Source organism: Fundulus heteroclitus, chromosome 8 (genome assembly GCF_011125445.2).
Source record: "Fundulus heteroclitus isolate FHET01 chromosome 8, MU-UCD_Fhet_4.1, whole genome shotgun sequence".
Classification (NCBI taxonomy): domain Eukaryota; kingdom Metazoa; phylum Chordata; class Actinopteri; order Cyprinodontiformes; family Fundulidae; genus Fundulus; species Fundulus heteroclitus.
In genome coordinates, this window is record NC_046368.1 from 12,752,076 (window position 1) to 12,774,932 (window position 22,857).

Here is a 22,857-nt window from a genome sequence, read left to right on the forward strand (position 1 = left end):
TGTGAATGTACATAAGACATGCTATGCCTCATTTCTTTTTGTATTTTCTTTATTTTCTTATCTACTCCTTTTGATCCTGATTACTGAGCCGATGTGACATGTGAATTTCTCCAATGTGAGATCAATAAAGCCTATCTTAAAAATTATATTCTGATTGATAAGAATAGTAAAATGTCTTATTTGAATTAGTCCTTGTTTACAAACATCTTCATCTACAGGCCGTTTTTGTTGCTTGTGGTCAATGCAGAGAAAAGTCAAAATTAAAACGCAGTTATGGTTGAAATTTTGCGCAATTTTTATTTTTGGCAAAGTCATACAGGCCTACATGGGATTTTGTGTTAAATACTGACTTCTATCAGACCACACAAACAGACATACTCACTTCTTTTCACTGAGGCTAACAGTCTGACTTCAAACAAACTGTCCCTAAGCTAAATGTTTATATAATTACTCTACCAGTCAGATTTTAAAAAGGCCCCGACTGAAAGCCATTATATTAAAGGCAGCAGAGCAAAAGAAATGTATCCACATTTGCTCTCCTCTCCAATATATGTCAAAGTCAGCTGACAAACCAGTCTTCTCTTTATGCCACTCAGTGGGAATCAAGTGCAGGTTGTAGACCCATCCCCATTCTCCCGTAGCGTTGCAAATCCACGGTTTAATCTGACGCAGTGGAAAAAGTCTAAGAAGACTAACCGCAAAGACTGTCAAACAAATGTAACTGAACAGCTCACCCAAGCATAGTCCTACAGAACCTTTTCTGAAAAGCTCCAAATCTCAAACTCAAAGAGAAATTAATATACAGATGAAAATTGGCATACCTTTCTACCAAATGCATGTACAGAAATGGTGTAATTGGTGCACTGCGGTAAAGACAGTGAGCTCACATCTGGCGTCACATTGTCGCTCAGTTACGCAGCAGAGTTTGGAAAATGTCTCGTTTAAAGCATGAATAGTGAAATTAGAGGAAATGGAGGAGCGGTTTTGTCTAGCCGTGTTCCGCAGAGACACACGGCTTAGGTTAGTGATGGGAAAAGAGCCTTATCCTGCTGGTCGTGCTTGCTGCTAGAATACAGCAATAAGAAATGTAGCACCTGCTATATTTTCTGGAAGACGAGTCAGAAAATGAGATCAGGAGCTGCGGTGAAGAAAGTAACAGAGGGATGAAGAATTTATCAGGTCAAGAAGAGGGCATCATAGTGAAAACATTGATACAGTTTACTAAAGCTCAAATCCAACTGTTGTCGTGTACAGCACCCTGAAAACAACCAATATGTTGAAAGATGGTGATGGCAGCATTATGATGTGGGGATGTTTTCCATTAGCAGGGACAGGGAAGTTGTGGTTGATTGGGAAATGGATGAAGCTCAGTAGGTGATTCTGAAGGTAAACTAGTTAGAGGCTAAGGCTAGACGATATGGCCAAAACTTATATCACAATATATTTCTTAGTTTCGGTCAATGCAATATAATAACGATATTGATATAAACAGAACCAAAGCCTCAGAAAGACTGCAAGGAATCCCCACAACAGATGTCTGTACAAACCTATGACAAATGTTTTACCAGGTTTCTAAACTCCAACGTTTTAGAAATGTTTGATTTAAAAAGGAAAACACATAAAATGACATAAAACCCAAGAACGTCAGTCAGTGACAAAATGCTGTAATCATAGACTAATGTATACTGAAATATTGGAAATGTCATATTAAATTACCTTTATTGAATAAAGTTATATCATGATAAATATTGATATGTAATTATTGTCCATCCCTATTAGAGGCTGTAAAAGACTTGTGACTAGGGGTTAACCTTTAAGCGGGACAACTACCTTAAACATTCAGCTGGAACCACAAAGGAAGGTTAAAGTCCAGACCAGATTCAGAGTCCAAACTTTAAAATTCAATCCAATCTGATTGTAATTCAGTTATTTAAAAAGAGGGTTTGAAATGTAGCCGTAACTCCAACGAAAGAGTCATTCCACAATACTAACTCCATGGGGCTGGAATGCTAAAATGCATGGCATAATATGTAAATAAAAAAATAAAAAAAAAGTAAAAAAAACCAAAACTGGACTTTTTTCCAAAGTTTGAAGACGTCTTCACCAGCATATGTACATTTTGATTTGTAAAAGATCTTGAAAATCATAAATAAGTTTCTTCTACTTCCTAGGCATGCACATTTTTTTTAAGCTTGGTCTATCATTTAAAACCCCAACAAGATGCACTGAAGCATATAGTTACAATGTGACAAACTGGGATAAAGTTCATGGGTCTTGTATGGCGCTCCAAAGGGACCGCTGTGTGGCTACCGACAAGCAAAGAAAGTTAGCATCTGCCTAAAGATTCAAGCTGAAATGTGCCGAAAAGTGCGTGTAGTTTCAAATCCTGACGCTGCTGAGTTCCTGTGTTACAAACAAAAATTAAAAGCTTTTGCAGCCTGACTTCTCATTTTGTGCCGTCCTGAGGGTCAAAGCGCAGGGCCGATACATTTGAAGAAATATGGGAATGTGACAGATTGACTGTGAACTGGACGATTTCGCCACAGGCTCTGTAACAGATGACTCAAATCAAAAAAAAAAAAAAAAAAAAAAAAAAAAAATGTTAAAGGCCCCACACTCCATGTCAAACAGTTTACACCACAGCCATTTATTTAGCGCCCGGCAGACCGGCCTCGCGGCTCAGAACGCTCGAGCCGAGTCACAGTCAGGGGCTCCCCGGGATTTTACTTTTCCGGAGAATCTTAAGACGTGTTAAAAATACACACCAAATAACCATAACCAGAGAGATTTTTTTTTTTTTTTTTTATTCTAGCTCAGTGCCAGTTGATCACAGTCAGAGGTGACAAGAACAGATCATCCACCCAGGGGTAAGCTCATCACACGAGTAGCCCACAGGACTTGTCAGCGCTCATCAGTATCTCCTCTGCCCGACCACTCAGCTGTGATCACTTTTTCTGGTTGTGACTGCGCTCCAGAGACAGCCGGAGCTCTACGTGAAATATTGAGCCCAGCAGTATCGCAACTAAAAACCCATCTTCCCATCCCCTGTTGATTCTTTTTTTTTTTTTTCTGCCGCATGATGATGACCGATTGAACGCCGTTTACCTGTCACAGCGAGTTTGACCTCGAGCTGAAAATCAGAAGCTGGTTGTGAAACAAAAAAAAACAAAAGCCATTTCCTTCCATTTCCACAGGCTATTTATTATGTGGCCCTGGCTTGAAATTTCTTATTTAGCTTAAACTACAGCACTTAGAGGTTTTTTATTATAACCACCAGACTTCGCAGGCTGGTGCAACTACTTCAAAACCTTTCCATTTCCTTTCAAGGTTAACAGCTTAAATGTCAGAATCACAGTACTTTTGCAATACAAAACATACTGAAGAGCAACACCTTATTTCATAGGTCCAAGTATGTCAGTTCCCACCAACTTCAGGACGTTCTTTAAATACATTTAGAGTCACCACTTGCGAATGAATCAATCTCTCCTTATATCACTCAGATCTGCCAATACAGTCACATAAACAACTAATTAATCTCTTTTCAATCAATCAAACTATTTATCACTCTTCCAGTCATACTGACCACTCAAAGTGCTGTACACTAGAGCTAGACCCAATCCCTCTCACATTCATACACCGATATGCAGGCAGGCAACTTGGGGTTAAGCATTCGAACCCACAACCTTCCGGGTGCAAGACGACTACTCAACCCATCAAGCCACAGTCGCTTTAAACACCCAAAGTGATCTAAGTGCTGTACAGGGCAATATACAAAAGAAATAAAAATATAACATAAGCAACAGCCTAAAATACGACATCTATAGTGAAGATAGTAGAATTAGAGCCCTTAAAACAATAAAAAAAGATTAAGACAGTAAAACTACCAATAAAACCAGCCTGATACTTCTGCTCAACCAGAGACAAAAGCCAAATTAAAAAGACAGGTCTTTAAAGTAGATCTAAAATCATTCTACGTACTGTACTTTGTCATGCTTCTGAGATAAAGTGGTTTGAAAAAGTATTTACCCCCTTCCTGGTTTCTTTTTTTTTCTTTTTTTGCATTTCTGTCACACTTAAGTGTTTCAGAACATCAAACTAATTGAAATATTAGTCAAGTAAACACAAAATGCCGTTTTTTAAATTAAGGTTTTTATTAATAAAAAAAGGGAGAAAAAATCCAAACCTAGCCCTTTGTGAAAAAGGGATTGCCCCCTAAACCTAATAACTTTCCCAGCACTGTGGAGGAATTTTAAGGCCACTCATCTTTGCAAAATTCTTGTAATTCAGCCACATTGGAGGGTTTTCACTACCTTTTTAAGGTAGTGCCACAGCATCTCAACAGGATTCAGGTCAGGGCTTTGACTAGGCCACTCCAGAGTCTTCATTTTCTTTTTCTTCAGCCATTCAGAGGTGGACTAGCAGGTGTGTTTTGGATCATTATCCTGCTGCAGAACCTAAATTAATTTCCGATTAAGGTCACGGACAGATTGCCAGATTTTCTCCTTAAGGATTTTTGGTAGAAAGCAAAATTCACGGTTTCATTTATCGCAGCAAGTCCTCCAGGTCCTGCAGCAGCAAAAAACGTTTTCCAAAAAGTCCTGGGGATCATCAAGTTGTGTTCTGGAAAAATTGAGATGAGATGTAACATTATTTTGGGCTTATTTTTCTGTCTTGGAACACAAGCCACCTTTGCCCAGTATCTTTCTTATGGTAGAGGCATGAACTCTAACCTTAACTAAGGCAAGTGAGGCCTGCAGTTCTTTGGATGTTGTTGTGGGGTCTTTTGCGACCTCTTGGACGAGTCATCACTGCAATTTTTGGGATAATTTTGGTCACTCCTGGAAAGTTTACCACTGATGCATGTATTCGCCATTTGTGAATAATGACTCTGAATGTGGTCCACTGGAGTCCCAAAGCTTTAGAAATGGCTCCAGACTAAAAGAGCTAAACTATTTTATTTGTCATTTGTTCCTGAATTTCTTTGGATCCCAGCACAATGTCTAGCTTTTGAGGATCTTTTGGTGTACTTCACTTTGTCAGGCAGGGCCTATTGTGATTTTTTGATTGAGAACAGGAATGGCAGTAATCAGGCCTGGGTGTGGCTAAAGAAAGTGAACTCAGGTGTGATAAACCACCGTTAACCTTTAACAGGGGGCCCTGTAGGTTTGGATTTTTTTTTTACCATAATAATAAAAAACATTTCATTTAAAAACAGCATTTTGCCTTTACTTGTGCTGTCTTGGAGTAATATTTAAATGTGTGCAAAAACATAAAAAAATAAATAAAAATAAAAAAATCAGGAAGGGGAAAAACACTTTTTCACACCACTAATTAAATTGCACAATATTTTTATGCCATTTTATTGTATACCTTTTTTCCAAAGATAGTGGTTCTGGTTCCAGTTCAGACCAGATGACACATGTAAGATAAAAAGGCAGATCAAACCAAACTAGCTATACCCAACCTCCTGCTGTAGAGGATATTCATTTGAGTCACATAACCAAATTTCTGTAAGGTATAAATATAATTATACATATGAGGATATAATTATAATTAAATAACTAAATCACTATGTTTAGGGTGGGTATGAAAACATGGACCTTATGCACGGCAAGTACTGTAGCAAGCAGCTGTTTATGAGAAGACCAAAACTGTAAATTCAAGAAAAGATTAGGAAGCACAATTATTGAACCTTTCCAGGGGTGTTTGGAAAACCAAAATTACTCCAAGAGTGCATTAGACATTCAGCAAGGAGGTCACAAAATAACCCAGACCAACATCCAAAGCATGGGGAAACCTGCCTCAGTTAAGATCAGGGTTCAGGTTTCAACCATAAGGTAGAGACTGAGCAAAACTGGCATCTCTGGGAGAGTTCTAAGGCATTAACCACTGCTGAGCATAAAGCCTTGTCTCACATCTCCCAAAAAATTATGCTCCCCAAGCCTTTAGGCAAAACGTTATGTGTACTGCAGAGACAAAAGTGGAATTACATTACTGTTGGCATGAAACCCACAGCTTTTCAGAGAAAGGACACCATAAGGACCGTCAAATATATTCACTATAGTCAAATATACTATTGGTCAGGGGCAGATTTGCTGCTTTTTGATCCTCTATAATTGATGGAACCATTGGTTCTGCTCTCTGCCAGAAAATCCTGAAGGTGACCGTGAACATTCGGCCAAGAGTTTGTGAAGCTCAAGTGCCCTGGCGTTATAAAAAAAAGCACAAAGGCTTGGCCAGCATCAGACGGACGGAAACTGTTTTCCATATTCAGATGATTACTATAAAGCTGCCTTGGAAAATGCTGTCTGAGAAAATTACTATTGTTCTTCAGTCAATATTCAGGTACAATGAAAGTCAAGGTTTTCGGATGTGGAAACACGCCAGCGGTCACCAGAAAGCAAATACTCACAGTGCAGCTTGCTCAGAAAAAGATCCATAGTTAACAGGATATTCAAATCTAATTTTTCTTTGCTTCTTCCTTCCTCCTCTGCTGACTGCACAGCAGCTCCCACAGACTGAAACAGTAAAGTCCCATGGCTAATACTCTTGCCAACAGAGCATCTTTGGTGCTATAAATAGTTTTCAATCGTCCCTTGTAGCATTTTTAAAGTGTTTCCTGGGAATTCTTCCCCCCCCCCCCACCGTAAAGGCATCGCCTTGCTTCATAACACCGACTTGTGACAGAACCAGGATCTAAAGATCATCCTGTGATTGAACAACCCGTCTTCCATTTTACAGCATTTTAGACAACTGCTGTTCCAAGCTTTCTGTATCAAACATCCTAAAAGAAGGCAGACATGCACATATAGGTGAATGCGGGCATCAAAAGCCACTTCCATCGTTCCAGCCCATTCTCCCCCTGGGTGCTAAACATCAGACAGAAGACTGAATTCGATCAGGTATGCGTAGCGGGATGAGCAGAGTGAGAAACAGAAAGGTACAAAGGAGATGTGACAAAGGAGGACACGGAGGATTAAAAGAAGATAAAACTGAACATTTACATAACAGTTAAATTCGGTGAAGGACTTCTTCTGTGTTCGGGAGCTTGTCTTTATATAATTTAACCACCTACTCCACCATAGTTAACGCTGATTTTAATTTTTAGAGCTGCCTAAAAAGCAGCCCTGACCCATGAAAGCAATGACTCCACTCGACCCCTGAAGGTGTGCTGTAATATCTGTCACCAACACACAAGCAGCACATCCTTTAAATTGTGGAAGTTGAAAGATGAGGTATCTATGGATCAGATTAGTTTGTCAAGCACATCCAACAGACGCTCCACGGGAGAAATGGAAAGCCAAGTCGCCAACCACGAACTTGTCCTGTTTCTAAAACATATTCCTGAAAGAGTCCACTGCCATCATGGAATACCAGTTTCATACGACGGAACAGGGTCTGCAGTAATGCTTTCGTAGGTGGTGCATGACAAAGAAACATCCACATGGATTGCAGGACTTCCCCATGTGGATGTTTGGATCCCCCAAGCAGAACATTGCCAAACTCATCACAGTGGCTGTAATGGCTTGACCCTTATACATCCTGGTTGTGTGTGTTCGCAAGGTAAGCATCGCAGACTCGTCTAGCCATCAACATAATGTGAAAGAAAAGGTAGTTCCTCACACCGGGCCACCTTCTTCCAGTGCTCCGTGGTCCAGTTCTGGGGTCTCATTTAGAAAGCTTGTGTATGCACAAAATTGGGCTTGATACCTGCGTACGTCACTTTCCACGCAAAAGTTGGGATCCATTTTAAATCAAACAATTTTGAAAGGAAATGTGCGGCCTCACTGCAACTCAGACCCAGCCGTATGCTCATTCTGGAGACACGGATAAAATTGATGACGCAGTTGTTTGACTTGCAGCCAGACTACTTAATGCACTCAGATGTTCAATTTCACTCCATAACAGACTAAAAATAGTGTATTTCGTGCTTGCGCCGACTATGCAAAAGGATCTTTCAATAAAATTAAAGCCCATAAGCCATCTCAAACCTTAAATAAAAGCCCACGCAACATTTTATCAGGGTTTTAAACCATCACATTCTTCTCCCCGATGATCACCAGGGACATATGAACAATAAAAGATTATTGTGACAAGGTGGGAAGCTATTAGTTTTAACTGCTGTAAATGGTCAAATAAACTCATGCGTAATACTGCGCGGTGGTAACATTGGCGCGGTTGGAAGACCTTGTAACTGGGAGAATTAGAAGGAAACGCGGTTTCAGGGATCAAAGATTTCCTGGCCAATGGAGATGACTGGCCAGTTTGCTGCGTTGCATTTTACTATAACCTACAGGGGAATGTGGCTACACCTCCCTCCTAGGTGCAGAAAGGCTGCTCTCCAAGCCTCCACCTCCAAGCTCTCCACCCATGCAGTGCAGCGTCCATTGGAATCCTAAAGTGCTTTTTGTAGTGTTGTTTTTATTTTATTCTTTTTTTCCAGGGGCAGTGGGGGTCTTTATCATTGTGGGAGAAATCCTCTCGTTCCCCCTGGTTTCGCTCCCTTCTCTGAATGTCGACCTGAACACACGGCCTCGGAGGAATCCGGCTTAATTTTTAACGGGTTCTTCTGATGTGGGCAAAATCTGTGTTTTTACCTCTGATTTACAAATATAATAAGCACCTGTGTGAAATTTTTCCAAAGTTTCTTTGCTTTTTCTCCGTGGTTGCCACGTCACCATGATGAAAAAAAAAAAAAAATTAATTATCGGTTGACCCTTTTTTAATCCACATTAACATTCATGAGCTCCTTTGCATTTACCATTTATGATAAAATCTGGGTGTGTTGAGGGCAGAAAGTGAGGCGGAACCTGGAACGCAAACGTTCTGGTGCAGCTGGGACCTATAAATAGAAATAGCATGCTGGTGTGGATATGCATGGTTTTATAAATCTTTATTTTTTTGCCGCAAGTCATTTTGTTTTTCTTGCAGTACGTACACTTTTGGTATGGATTCTACGCAAAGTTTTAGAAATGAGACCCCTGATCCCCAAATGGTGACAGATGCTAGCTTTTGCTTTGCATACATATCAACCAGGGCTGCTCAGGACTCTGGCACTGACTCAAACTGATCCCGAGAGCGTTCAATAGCGTTGAGGTCAGGAATGCAGACGGGCCAATTCCAACAACTCCACTCCCCTACGTCAATTCTAGTATAGACTCTAATAAACCTCACTCTGTGGGGATGAGCATTGTAGGTTTGGGAGGACATCATTCAGGCCCAGACTGTGGAAATTTGGAACTGGTACTGGTTGCAAAACCTCATCTTGATATGTCTGCATTGAGATTGCCCCCAGTGATGACAAGTCTTATTTCTAAAGCGAGGGAGATGCTGCCATTAGAGCTGTCAAACAACTATTTTATTCTGACGATTAATCGACTAATCCTATCAAAATGTATGTTGCAGATTTTTCACAAAATTACTTAATCTTATTTTATGAGTGATAAAAATAAAAAGGGAAAAATGCTAAAGAGCAATTTTTTTTTTGTTTTTGAAACAAGGATAAATCTGCAGCCGAAAAGTTCTAAGATCAAAATGTAATGAGCACAGGCGTCTCTGGTTGATTTAACATCAATACATCAGCTGACTCTGTAGTAAAAATGGTCACAAACAAATTTTTTTTATAAAGTTTCACTTTTTTTTAGATTATAATTAGATTATAGATTATAATTCAATTCATATAAAACAGACCCCTTCTAGTGCACTTCGGGGCTAAATTGAACTTAGTCCTTTTTAGTCCACAAATAGACAAAAATAATTACCCATTCATCAAAAGGTCAACAGCTAATTTAAATTCATGCATAACAAATACTGCCTTTTTTCAATCCATTCTTACCTATGTTTAATAGAATAGAAATACATTTACTGTCCCACAGTGGTTAATATAAGTGTCAGTAGCAGAATCAGCTGCTTAGCATTGGCAGAAAAAAGTTTGAGCACGTTTATTATGGGTGCAACAGACATATACAGACAAATTTTTCTAAAATCAGTTGACTGCACTGACCAACAACACTCCCTGAGAGGCTTAAAGTCAGAGGGTCCCAGTGGCTCTGTTGTATGGCAGCCTCACCTCCGTCAGTCTGCCCCAGGGGAGCTGTGGCTACAAACATAGCTCACCACCATCAGGGTGTGAATGTGTGCATCAATGACTGACTGTAGCATAAAGCGGACTTCATATAGCGCCATACAAGTACATGCCATTTACCATATAGAGTGTGAAAATAGTCCTTAGCAGCTAACAGACTAATTTTCAAGTCAAAAAGTCAGCTAGCTGTCCCTTTACAGACAATATAGATTACAGTGCAGTTGCATGACTGTAGCACATGAATGCTTTGTTATTTGTTACTCTCATGACCCCAATGAAACACTGTCTTCAAGTTAAACAACTGTGTAATATGCATGGATGTCCAAACAGCGATTTCCTGAGAAGTTAAAGGGTTCCTTAAAGGTATAGTGGGCGATCTATTTTTTAGCTTCAAGTTCCGGGGGGGGATTACCTTATCTATGGGTTGTCCCATATGCCAATCAATGTTAAGTGCTCACATAACACCAATTTGCATACGCAAGCCTTGCTAGTTTCCTCATACTAGCTGCCCACTTCTAGTATTTAATTATCCAGTGAGCGTCGGTGTTACCCGTTCATTGTAGCTCCCCTACTCTCACCATATACTTTGAAAATGGCTGAGAGAAGCAAACTGTCTTACAAGTTTATGAGAAAAAGAAGGCCCCAGAAAACAATAACACCAGAGAAATACTTTATCCAATTTTTGTGTTAAAAAGGGCCTTTTTTACCCCTCTTTACAGCACAAAGAACAAGATTGGTATCGGTTCAGAGTATCGGGTTGCTTTTACAAGTAAGAGTATGAGTTACTTGACGCTGGTATCAAGCCTGATACCAATATTGGTATCGGGACACCACTAGACTCAAAATAACAAAAATAAAAACATACTCGTTAGCTAGAAACAAAAGAAAGTACATTTTTGAGCTTCAACATTTGAGCTCAATGGCTCAGCTGTATAGCTTGCCCGTGTTCTTATCTCAGACTCATAATTCCCTCTATCAAATTAAATGATTTCTCCTGTTCTTGGAATGAAATACAAAACAAATCATAACAATTTGCAAATCATTCTTTTGAGCTCCTGATTCTTTTGCATTATTGGTATAATCTTGACTTTTGGGAAGCTACATTTAAATTAAATGTAATATTTCAAGAGTTCCACCACAAGACAGGGTTTATTTAGGGAGTAAAGAAATGACTGTTGGATGCTGCTTTACATCCCAACAAATCTCACTAAACAGAAAGTGCCTCAATGTATCTGCACATGCACAAATATAAGTCTCTAACAACAGAAAATCTTTTCTTCCAATGAGTGTCTCATGTGTTTTGACTTTTTTGAAACATTCAGTTATTCCGTTCAAGTTTTCCCTCATGCCGCCTTGTTACATCTCTAGATTTTAGTCTATAATAAGATCAAACAGGCTTTTGATCTGCGAGCGTTAATTCAGAACCATCACAATAACAGCTTGTCTCCTTAGCCCAGTTGAAGATAAAGATGACTCACAATCTTCTGCTCTGTAACTTTTGTTTTCAACTATATACCATTAGATTAGTTTCGGTCAACATTACGAGAAGATTCTCTCAACTCCTTGCAAGCAATGCAGGAAAGCCAAAGCAGTTTAAATATAACTGCAGTTGGTGATGAAAATATGTAGCTATCATCAAATATTCAGCTACATCCCAATCAATGCAGATGAACTTTACATCATCCAAGGTGTACAACCTAAGGACTAAGAGGGTATGGATGGCCAGACCACGCAGTAGACCAATGACACGAGTCCGGATGGATGGACTCCATAAGATTTTATCTGCGCATGTCAACTACCCCCTTTATTTTACAAATAGGGTGGTATGTGAACATTGGCAGCAGCATCACAGCAACAACGACGTGAGTAGATGGCTTTTTTTTTAAGTTGTGTTGTGTAGTTATCTGCAGTTAAAATGTTACCTGCTGTAGTTGGTTCTCAACTAGTCTCGGAAACGATCCAAATATATCAAATGCTACAGCACTTAAGGTAAACTCTACTTCATAAACCTTTACTGAGCTGTCTCTTTAACCAGGCAGTAAAACCTTGTGAAGACACTCACGTTCGCGTCATTAATCACTTTCAATTCTGCAATTTCTCATAAAATAATTTACAAAAATTACTTTGTAATGCAAAACCGACAAAGGTGACAATGGTCTGTGACAACAACAACAGTTTTGAAGAAAATACTTTGGTGCCAGAATGCTATAAACCAGGACACCACTGAAATCAATTTTTTTTCATGTTTTTTTTTTTTTTTTTTTTTAAAGATGAAAAACAAAAAGGACTAACAAAAGGACTAATATTTTAAAATATTTAAAGTAGATCCCTAATGTACTTTTGTAATTAAAAAAAAAGTGTTTCAAAGGCAAACCTCTGATAAGACACACCATCGTGGATAGATGACGCATCATATAAAATAGCAAAGGGCAATGACCTATTTCTGTAAAAGAGCTGTCTAACAGAATCTGGGGTGTACACTCTTGCACTCTAAGCCATCCTACAAGGGGACTAGGGGATAAATTAAGCAGATTCTTGACTGCAACAGGACAACCCAATACATACTGACACATAGATATTACCAAATAGCTTGAGCAGCAACAATGGAAGTCAGTTATGACAAACTGTAAAGCCTCTAAGGTAAGACAGCGGGTGTGTCTCCCAATTCAGGGGCGGCATCCTTTGAAGGACTACGTGGGTCGGGTAATTTTGTTGACCACGAATCACATAAGAACCGGAAGAGATCGGCACGTGAATAGGCAAACTGCATAACGCATTTGCACGTGCCAGAGTCAATCAAGTTGTAACGTTTTGGCTACCAAACAAACCACACCGTAATTTTAATTTGTGTGAAGCGGAGTTGGTGGACGTGAACATAAAGGCACACAGGCTTTGAGCATTAAAATACATGCCTTACAATGACTGCATTACTTTGTCTGATGCTCAATTGCTCTAATCAAACGTATAGGTTTGAATGCTGGCGGAAACACCACGATCGCAATCAAGTTCACCCAAAGACGGAAAGAAGAAATGTGGTTGTGAACCTGCTTTCACTCCAATTTCCCGACAGAAAAGGAAGATCCAGATGGATCTAAAAGATGGACTAAAATTGTATGCTTTTTTTTTAACTCACGTTTATTGTGTCTAATCTTTATGTAGGCCATCTTATCTTGTAACTGTGGAGACTATCGGGCTTAGGGTGGCTACCCCGTAGGTCATAGCGGACAAAAAGAGTAGAGACACAGGACATGGAATCAGCCCGACAGAAATTTCATTTTGTCCATAGTCACCTTTTTAATAATCCAAATTCATCCAAGAATAACAGAGAAAAGTTTATGTTAAATATAGTAGATGAAAGCCACGCGTCTAAATTAGCGGCACCATACGCCGTCATATCACTTCACTCACGTTAACGTGGCCAAAACAGCACTTCATTCAGGGTAATTGTGTTTTGTTGGCAGTGTTGAGAGTAGCAAATTACAAAGGCAGTGGATTACAAGTATTACAGTAATACATATTGGTTCAAAAACTTCACATGTATTTTCCTCTGTATCATCGCAGTAACAGAAGCTGTACAAAATCATTTATCATGGTCTGATGGCGCGTGCTGTCAGCACATATCCCCATGCCCTGGGGGATCTCAAGACCACCAACCGGTACGATGCTCTGGATCATGAGACGCAATGTGGCTGGTCATTTAGCCGAGATGACCCCAAAACCTGCTTCTACCCTCTTCACCCCCCACCCCTGCTGAAGAAATACCTGCATCCCCCTCACGTCCCAGGGTGGCTTTATCATCTTTCATTCCATTCTCATTCATTAATCAGCCAAATTTTTTAAATAACTTTTATGTTGATATAGAAATACACTACTAAATAAAATTGATGAGAAATGCAATTTGTGTTTTTAGTTAAACTTTTTACAATTAAAAAAGAAAAAAAAAAAAAAGGGAGCATAGCGTAAGTGCCAGAATCTTTTGCAGATGATTGCCCTGTCTGGCAACAAGCTGAAATAACACCAGTGTTGTGCACCCGCCAGTGGCACGTCTTCTGTTTACAGGGGTACTGTCTTCTGAGGTCAGAAAGCTATAAATATTGAAGTTAGGCCGTGTTCCCTTGCTAATGAATCGATTACGGTGGAGACTCAACGATGTAGCCAGGTGGACGAAAGCGAGCAGCGTGTCACACCTAAAAGAGGCCCGCGCAGAAACGAGGGCCTTAAGAAGGTGCCGGGCTGAACCAAGGCAGGGAAATTTATAGGGGAGCCAAATTTAGCTTTTTAGTGATTTATGGGGTTTCTATTTATCTTTCCTGTTTGGTTTAGGATTTTATGTATATAGCTTGGGGTTTTATATGATTTATAGTTGTGGCTATGGTTTATGGAGGGTTTTATGTACTTATCTTAACACGTGCACCCATGGGAGACCGAGTGGTTTTAGCCAATTAGTGAGGCAGTATTTAAAAAGGCATCTGTTTCCATCACTAGCTGTTATCAGCCATAATAGAAACGAAGAAGAACACTTGCTGTTCTGCTGCTGGAGAAGAAACTGCCCCACCAACATCCATTGCACTTTTGGCACGTGCACTTTATGTGAATGGGCATTATAAAAATAATAATTTAAAATTGTGGACCACGCCATTTCCTGCCCCTCTCCTTCGGCACCTCACGAACTACAACCGCTAAAGGGCAGCCAACATTACTCGGACCCAGCCTTCAAAAATGGGGAAAAGGGGGACGCATTTTTCGGCCGCATTTGAAGGAGCCTTAAGGTGTGTTCACACTGAACGCGATCAAGGTGAACGGAGCGAGTGATTTACATATTATGCCTATATAAAAAGCACGTTCATGAGCTAATTACAGTGCGCAGTGTGAACGAGGTGTTTCGAGCAATGCGAACAGCACGAAATGGGCAAATAAAGCTAACCAAAACTACGAATGGAGCCAAGTTAAAAAATCTGAACTTTTGTCTATATGCATCGTTTTAAAGATGCTCCTCGTCATTTTATTTAAGCACAGAAATGTTTGTGTTGCATATTTAGACAGTACAATTAGGCCATATTTCTATTGTGCAATTACAGATTTACTGACCAAAGATGCCTGCACTCCATGACCTGGAAGGATCTGTCTCCAGACGCGGGGCACCAGGTCCTCTTACTGGGCTCTGGAAAGTCTAAAGTATTGCTGGAAGCAACAGTCATCCAGACTCAACTACAGGTGGTGGTGCTCGCTGAACTGGCTTGGCTCTCTTTAACGCAAAACATTCGCCTTGTTGGCGTTTGCTGTAAACTTACCATTAGTTGTGAATTGGGACAGCCTTGGTAACAGCTGTGACATAATCGGGCAAAAAAAATGTACTGTGTGAGAAAAAAAAACTTAAGCTGCATCCAGGTTATAAAATTAAAACCCTATTGGTTGTTTCGATACTTTCCACTTTTATGGTTCTACCCACGATGTTTACCTGCAGTCGCTTTTACTTTGTGCAAAACCCATATGAATAAGGTTGACTGAAGCAAATATCTGATGGCATCTAAATAATCTATTTTAAATCCAATTAACCAACTTTGTAGTTAGTATTAGTATCAAAGCACTCTTCAGGGCTGTCAGGAACTGACAGTAGATGGACTATTGAAGTTTGATTAGCGTGACAGATCATGTGACGTGTCCCTGGAAGAAATGTTATAATTTTAGTGCATTTAAAGGAGTTAAAAAACAAAAAAACAAAATGAAACTGCTAAATATGTATATAAAAATGAGAAATTCTGCTATTCCCATTCGTTGCTACTATGCTTTAAACAACCATTCCAAAGCCTACTAACACAATATGTCTACCTAAATATAACCCAAAAAAAAAAATTCTGTAGTTTTTTTTTTTTTGTTTGTTTGTTTTTTTTAACTCCCACTCAATTACCACTGTCGCAAATTGTCAGTAAGGCTCTACATGTTTTAATGTCCTGGGTAGGAAGCCAGTCTGTTGGGTCCCTAGGTTTTACATTTCAGATGCCATTATGCTGGACTTCCAGGTCCTTGTTGAATAGATTTCCATTTAAATCATTAACACAAGACATCAGATTCAAGGTGGAGTCTTTGCTATCATAAGTATAAGTTTTATCTTCAGTGTTATGTCGTATAAAAAAAAATAGAAAATTTGCTCCTGAAAAAAAGGATTTGTTCCTTTCCACTGTTGCTAAATGCTCTTTAATAATGAGGGATTTTCTGCAATGTTTACAACTCAATGTAGTCAACTTTTCACCGTTACCATATGCTTGTTCAGCAGTAGGCGTTGCTGCAATGTCAGTGACTCAATCTGGTAGGCTTCTTCACGTAGAAAACTCTTTCCCAATTAGCAAAATAACCCAAGTTTGATTGTATTGTTCAACAACCAGGGACAAATCAGAGTGTATGCAACTAAATTTGTACCAGCCTGTAGGATTAAACTTCTTTGATTATATATTTTAACATATGAAAAATGTGTATGTTTAAAATACTTTGAAATTACATTAGTTGGCAATTGGTTCTATAAAGTATATCAATTGAAATAAAAATAAACTAAATCTATCCTAACTAGTCGTTAGGTTCCATCCCCTTTTTTTCCTGTTGGTATCAGTCCACAGCAGAGAACATGGTGCTTGCTGACAACTACCCAAAACCTTACTTTTAAAATTATCCCATAAACCCTTTAAATGTATTTATAGGGGGACAACACTGCAAAGCAGCCTTTCCCTCTATAGGAACTGGTGCGTTGCAGTACTGCAGGGCCATAGAGTGCATTGCACCTGCTTTACAGATTTGAACTCTGAATTGCATTATTAACCATGGTTCTCATCCTTTTTTTGTCACAATTCTCTACAAATTAAACATATATAAGTGTATGATTTCAAAATATACCTTCAGTCATGTTCAGATGTTTAAAATGCTCAGCATTTAGTCAACATTGCAAAGTCTGGCAAAACCATTCTACCTCACCCTCTGTGAGATTTATCACCTGTATCAGCGTTTTCAAATAAAGGCAGGGTCGCTCGTTCTCCAGAGGCAGGCCTTATCTCGCCCAGTACGGCCGATCATTCCCAGGGGGCATCACTGTGACAGATCTATTACCCAATTGAGACACCACCACTGCACTAATCACACTGCCCCCCATGTCTAGATGTAATCAAATTCCTGCTATTGTCAAGCCATGGAAAAGCTTTAGGTGTGATTCAGCGTCTATATGCATGTGTATGGAAATCAATAGTTAGCCCCTTCTGAGGCTAAAGAAGAGCTGGATATTAGAGACAGGTTTAAATGTCACTTCCTGGTGCATCTTACTAGAACCAGATTATATGAAATCGAAGACAACATAAATTCCCTTTGGATTTTATCTATTTTTTTTTATTCCTAACTTTCTTCTTGATAATAATCATCTTAATGTTTCTTTTGCACAACTGGACAGCTGGATGAATGGATCAAGAGACGTACACAACGGCAACCAGTTCTGTTACAGCTGGTCAGGATGCATCTTAAAATCCCAGTGCCTGTTGTGATCCATCACTGGGGAATCGTCCTCACACAAGTGGTGAATTATTTAACCAATCTCGGTGGACCAACCACTGTCTTGCAGGATTCCCTCTAAGGGTTCTCTACCATGATAAGTGGAGCATATTTTAGCTCTAAAATCTTCTGTGTTGCAAATCTATAAAAAAAAAAAAAAATCCACATCTTTGAATAGCAATTATCAAGACTTCCAATAGATTTTCAATTCTGTAAAAGGTCTGGGCTTTGTCTACAAAGGGACAATATGATTTTGATAATGCATTAATAAGCTGTAAAAACTGTAACTATAGTTCTGGTTGTATGTTTAGGCCTATTGGTTCACCCTGCAGAAGCGAACTTTCATCTTAAGTGTTTTGCAGCTTCAAACCACTTTTTCCTCCAAAGGCCCTTTCACATCATAGTTCCACAATTAAAAACACAACCTTTGACCCATTGTTACTGATCGCTTTGTCCTTTCACATCACACAAAACAATCCACCAAGATCACGGACCGTGCAAGCGTTCAGCACATGTAGCTGTGATCGCAGGAGCTGAAGGCTGATGACACTTCTCGACGAAGACTGAAGTCTGCCGTCGAAACATGTCAGGTGTGGTTTTACCAAACTCTGTGCCTGATAACAGAAGAACTTAAAGAACATACCTAAACACTTTGAATTTTGCCAGAATGGTTTTCTTTGTTATACTTATTTAGAACTTTGTATCCCTTTCCTTCCCCTCTCCAATTAAGTGCAACCTTGTTTTGGACTCTACCATTAAAATCTAAAAAAAAAAAAAAACATACAAAAATACATTGCAGTTCATAGCTGTAACATGACAAAATGAAGAAAAAAAAATACTCTTACTATATATATATATATATATATATATATATATATATATATATATAGAATACAACACGTGATTTCAGTAGCTAGGGAAAATTTTGTTTAGCATTGCTGCTTTAATACTTAACATGGAATAAGTAGGGATATGTTTAAACTAGCATTTATTAGTTTTTTTATTGGTGCAAAACACAGAATGCTGTGGGAATTGTTGTCCTACCACTAAAAATGATGCAAAGTGATAAAAATATTATCAGAGTCGTGATAAAGGACTAATCGTGATACTGTTAAACAGGGAAACAGCAAGACCCTTTAAATTCAGCTGGTTAAGAGGCAGACAGATTCATTACATTTGTCAAATCCACAAAGAAATGCAAGATATTATAGGGTATGTTATATAAAACTGAACCATAAATTCTAAAAACACCAGTAGATTTTTAAGCACTTTAAAAAATATATATAGAAATTTCTGTTTGACTGACACTTTTTTACCATATTTCTGGTTTAAATTTCTATATTAAAACTGTTCAATTTCTGATTATTCTCTTGAATTTGTGAAGCTGTAGAAGAGTTGACATTTCATGTCATTCTTTAAAAAAAATATATATATATGAATCGTTTAAAACTGAAGAAATAAAAAGACAATCTTCCAAAGTTTTCACAAAATGTTACATTCAGATAAAAATTTCCAGACTTTTTAAAAATCTAATTTTCAAAACTTCTTGGCACTGAAATAAGAACCTGATCAATTAGTAGATGAGTCTTATTATCTGAAGGTTCCACAAGTAATAAAATTCTGAAAGTGGCTCCTGATATTTAGAGTGTGGTACAGGGCCACAGCTTTTGTGGCATTAGAACCAACACAGATAAGCTTTATGTCATAAATCTATAATTGCTGGACTCGTTAAAATAAGGAACACAGTTTACTAAACTAAATATGAATTATCTAAAGCACAGCTTGTGAACTTTGTGAACTTTATACTGTAAAGATTCTTAGACAAAGCAACTTTGGTTTTCTGTTTGGGCTTTTTAGACCCAATTTTAGATCCACAGGCGCAGTTGAACATGTATTTAAAAGTTGACTAGAAACCAACCAGGTAGGAAAAAGGCCTCTCATTGATACTTGAGTGTTTGTGAAGTCACCCAGTCTGTGAAAAACCAAAATGTTAAAATCAATGTGTGACCTGGCACATTAAAGAAAAGACACGTCAATTTAAAATAAATCAATTAAAATCCATGCCATCTGACACTGTAAGACTTTGGAAACAAGCATTTTTCCCCATACTTAAATCTTACCTTGAAAATTATTAAAGCAAAATTCTACACTTCTATACATCGACAATATGTAGAAACCCTGCATATGCCTCTGCTGCACAGTCATTCCTGGTGATGATCGTGCCTTAGGCAAATGATGTCACTCTGACCTCAGCCTCGCTGTCTAAGCATTAAAAGGCAAAGACGGGGGGAAAAAAAAAACAGCCTACGCCAGCTAACATATGCGTCGATTTGAGAAGCGAGCGTCCACTCACCAAAAACATGCGAGCAACAACGTCCGGACACGCTCAGGTGCACACTTGTGCGGCGTCTGGCTGCAATCCAGCATCCAGCAGATCCTACCCACAGTAGGAAAGGAGAAGTCTCACCTGATGGTCGACCCACCTGCCATCTGGCTTGCTAAACAACGTGACTCGTAGGCTTTTGGCCCACGCCACAGACACGGGCTTGAGACACGCCCGTAGATAACGCAAAGCAAATGCACACAGCGAGATGCACGTTTAGGACTGAAGTTGGAAATATGCCGCCTCTCTGGGAGGGTGACGCTTTCCTCTCGTCTTCAACGCTCAGCCAAGCGAGGCAGGGAGGGGGCACGGTGCAAATGTACAGGCAACACAGTTGGTTAAGAGCAGGGGGGTGAAAGGGGCAGACAGGACTTTGTCTGCAGGTGACTCGACATGAGTAGCAATGGCTCCTGGAATAATAACTGCAGATACCTCTTTACTTTGCATTAGCAGAACGTAGCTGGGAATGCAGGTGTTTGTTCCTCGTAATAAGATTTATTTATTTTTTTTATGGCTTGAAATGCCGTATTCAATGCACTGCAAACGTCTCAAATGCTCATTTACTCTTTACAAAAAGGAAATTGGTCTGCAGGCTCCCTTCCTTCTCTTGTACAAGCCATTACAGTAAAAAAAAAAAAAAGAAGAAAAAAAAGATGCAGCACCGCAGTGAAAACATAATGAAAGGCAAGGCCATGATAACAGGATGGTGACACATGCAATACTGATTTAATTTCGAGGTAGCCCTGAAACGATGGTAAAGACCCCCTAACAGGGTTGGGGATTCCGTTTCTGAGCAATCTGAGGGAGGGGGGGGGGATCAGCGGCGTCTCTGCACGGCTACGGGTGCTGCTGGAGGAGCCATGGCCAGGCTCTGGTGCTGGTAGAGGGGGGGCGGGGAAAAGGGCCACATTTTTTTCCTCCTGTTGGGCTGAAAACACATTTTGCTCGGCAACGGAGGCGACACATTAGCACCAAAACGAACACATATACATTTAAAAAAAATTAAAAATAAAAATCTCAAGTTGCAGTTGTTGGCCGAGAGGCGCACAAAGAGCTGGAGGATTTCCCCCCCCCGATGATGCTTTAAAATAAGGTGGCCACTGTTGCTGGTAGAGAGACAGGTGCCTGTCAATTACCCACATTCTGGCCCACTATAAAACAACGTTAACGCCTTCCCAACACACAAACCCGCCGGGCGGCGTTAACAAACGCGGACGGCTCTAACTAAACCCGACCCCCGGCGCGGCGTCTTGATTGGAAATGTGAACTTGGCTCAGCGACAGACAATAGCTCCACAGTCCCGTTTCTTCCACACACACACCCCCCCTTCCCCGTCCTCCTCCGCCTCCCCTCGGCATCTGCAGCACAGACACTTACCGCGATGAGACGCAGCGATATTCCAGGAGGGTGCAGGCAAAAAAGGCGACTCCATAAAAGAAGAAGGTGGGGGTGATTTAGTAAAAAAGAAATAATAAAAAAAAAGCAACAAAAGGCGACCGGGAGCAGCCCACCTCCTCCTACTACTACTACTAGTCCCACTACTCCATGAGGCTCGGCCAAGCCGCCGCTCCGTCGGTTTGTGATGAGGATCACGCAGCGTGTGAGCCCATGAGGACGGAGGCTGCGTGTTGTCGGAGGGACGGAAGGGGGCGGGGAGAGGCGGCTCCAGCGGAGCGTGGATAATTCTGTAAAGGGACCTTGTGTTACAAGCAAGCAGGCTGTCGAGCCCCGTATATATTCCCCGGCAGCCTGCCCTCTAGACCCCCCCTGCTCCTCCTATCCACTCGAAGGAAGCCCTCAGCGCTTCTTTATCCGTGATTAAGAGTGGGTGTCTCTTTAAGAGCCCCCCCCCCCCCCCGTTTACTATGCATGGAGCGTCAGGGCTTCACAGGTGGATGGTTGGCTGAGGAGTGGCTGCCTCTGTTGCTGATTGGGTTTGAAAGATCCATGGTCCAAATTTATTGCTTTTTTTGTAATTAATTTTCATTAAACCACGTTCATATAACACAGAAGATGCTCTTCACCTTTTTTCTGTTTGCCTGCCTATGACCATTAAGAGGCAGGGCACGCCCCGGACGTGCCACCATACAGGGTTGAAATTGTCCCTTAAAAATAAGGAACCGTCCCATATTTAGGAACTAAAGTAGAGTGTCTAATTAAATTCTGGTTCCAGTTAAATATTTACAAAATAGGGGAAGGTGGGTCTTCGGTTCTCCACAATCACTATCAAGCTATTTCTGGATAATTTTCACCTAAACTAGTGTACTCTCACATCTCCCACAGGTGCTGGGTCCCAGGTATTAAGTGTTCACTTATATACAGTAATCTTATAATTTATTTATTTATTTATGTTCTCTCACTTTCTTTTTTCAAGTATCACATTACACATGTCAGCTTACATAATAATATATATGATTTAGCAATGGCATCTAGGTGTTATTCGATTGTATCTGTTGCTTTATGTCTGTTGGTTGTGCTGTTCTTTTTGCATCTCTCTTTCCAGGTGACGGAGCAGACGGAGAAGGTTTTATCATTCTCTCCCTTTTATCTCCTCTTTCTTTCACCTCTACTCTTTTTTTTTCTTTTCTTTCTCTTTCACTTTTTGTTCTTCCTTTACTCTCCCATTGTCATGTCCATATAATTTGAAATTCTCCTTGCAGGAATCATAATAAAGCTATTTAAAAATAAAATAAATAAATAAATAAATAAATAAATAAATATTTACAAAATAATTTCACACACAGTGGCAAAAAAATAAATAAAAGATTCACCATGTATGGTAAACGGACTGAACTTGTATAGCACTTTTCCAGTCATGCTGACCACCTAAAGCAATTCACACTATAGCCACATTCACTCGGTC

General features: G+C 39.8%; 1 protein-coding gene across 1 annotated transcript in view; it reads right to left on the minus strand.

The window, feature by feature from the left end:
- The window catches only part of plppr1 (phospholipid phosphatase related 1), a 74,473-nt gene extending 52,690 nt beyond the window's left edge, over nucleotides 1-21,783 (minus strand). The window contains exon 1 of the mRNA XM_012869445.3: nucleotides 21,372-21,783. The gene's annotated coding sequence lies outside the window, so the exon portion shown is untranslated. The remainder of the gene's footprint in view (nucleotides 1-21,371) is intronic.
- Between the last annotated feature and the right edge of the window lie 1,074 nt (nucleotides 21,784-22,857).